The following is a 1,608-nucleotide window of genomic DNA, read 5'->3' on the forward strand; positions in this document are numbered from 1 at the left end:
CGCCAGCCCCTTACCCCCGTGCGGCTCCTCGCGTGGTGCCTTTGCTGCAGCAGCCCAACAAAGGCTCTATTATTTTCCTCCTTTTCAAGAGGGAACGGGGGAGGAGGGAGGGATGAAATCAAAGTGCTGGCAGCAAAGACTGTGAACCCGGGGCTGGAAACAGGAGAGGCAGCTGGGGAGAGGGGAGCAGGGGAATGCAGGGCTGTGGGTGACGCTCGGCGCGTTCTCGGAGGCAGAGTCTGCGCAAGTGCTGAGCGTGGTGGATATTTATACCTTGCTCTTGCATTCCTCTCCCCGCAGCAGAAATGGGGAGAGCCCTGAGCCCTGCCTGGCCCTCCTGCTCCGCGGGAGCACTGCACCCCTGCGGCAGCCAGCGGAATGAGAAGGGAAAAAGCGGGCGCAGGGAGGATGCACCAGAGAGAAAGCAGCCACCAGCAAACCCGGGGTGAGGGGACTGTGCCAGTTCTGCTCTTCCATCCCATGGCCACCGCGCTGGGGGACGGGGCTGTTGCCTTTTGTCCCCCCAAGAAATCCGTGGGGTCAGAGCCTGGAGTTGAGAGCAGGGGTTTGGAGGGGATAAGGATGGCTCAGCCTTTGTTCCGTGTTTGGGTACAAAGGACTAGAATGAGGATGGGGTTTTAAAAATAGCCAGAAGGGATTAGACTGGAGCTGGGAATGTGTAACCGGGATCCACGCTGCCTCCATGGCACAGGTCTTGGAAGAAAGCTAGGCATGTGGGAGCTGGCTTTGTGCTGAGCAGAGCCACGGCCGGGGTGTCCCCTGCTCCCCCCAGGATGGGGCTTGCAGAAAGGAACAAGGCACAGCACAGAACAAGGGGGACCAGCCAGTGCTCTCGATGGCAGGATGGGCAGGAGCCCTCTGTGAGGAGAGGAGGAGGAACGCGGTGTCCAGCCAAGCACAGAGCTCAAGATGGTTGTACATGTGCTGACCCCCGCCCTGGGCTCTTGTCCTGGCCACTGCCTGACTCTGAGGGGTGTGGGTGAAAGATTGCTGCTGGCTTTTCATTTCAGAGAGTTCCGACAGAAATCAGGGACATCTGATGTTTTGGCTATTGTGGGTTCACAAGGAATCTCTAATCAGGTTGTTTTTTGCAGCCAGCTCAAGAGACTAGAACCAAAATGAGTTTGAACCAGAGCCCAGACATTCCTTGCTGAGCACACCTCTTCTATATGAGGCTGTTAGAATAGATGGGGGTGTGGAAAAATGGCCATGGGAGCTGATAGCACTGAGCCCTGGGCAAACCTCCAGCCTTGAAGCAGAGATCATGTCTTGCTTCAGTCGTGCTTACAGAGGGCTTTCACTGTGAGCATGGAGACAGCCTCTGTGGCACGGGGAGCCTGCCTGGCCAGAACCGCAGGGGAGATGCTCCCTCTGCCTCCAGCCAGGCTCGGGAGCAGCGGGGCTGGGGTTTGATCCACACTGCCCTTGATGAAGCAAATGCACCCAAGTGTCCCTGCAGAGCTGGGGTTCCACGGCTGCTGCAGCCTCGTGTCGGAGCTGGTGCCCTGTGGAATGTGAGGGAGCAGATGGAAGATGTGGGGTGTCAGCTCTGTGCTGAGCAGGTGCCCTAAAGGGAGATGGGCTTTA

This window comes from Nestor notabilis, unplaced genomic scaffold (genome assembly GCF_000696875.1).
Source record: "Nestor notabilis isolate BGI_N333 unplaced genomic scaffold, ASM69687v1 scaffold21674, whole genome shotgun sequence".
NCBI classification, from domain to species: domain Eukaryota; kingdom Metazoa; phylum Chordata; class Aves; order Psittaciformes; family Psittacidae; genus Nestor; species Nestor notabilis.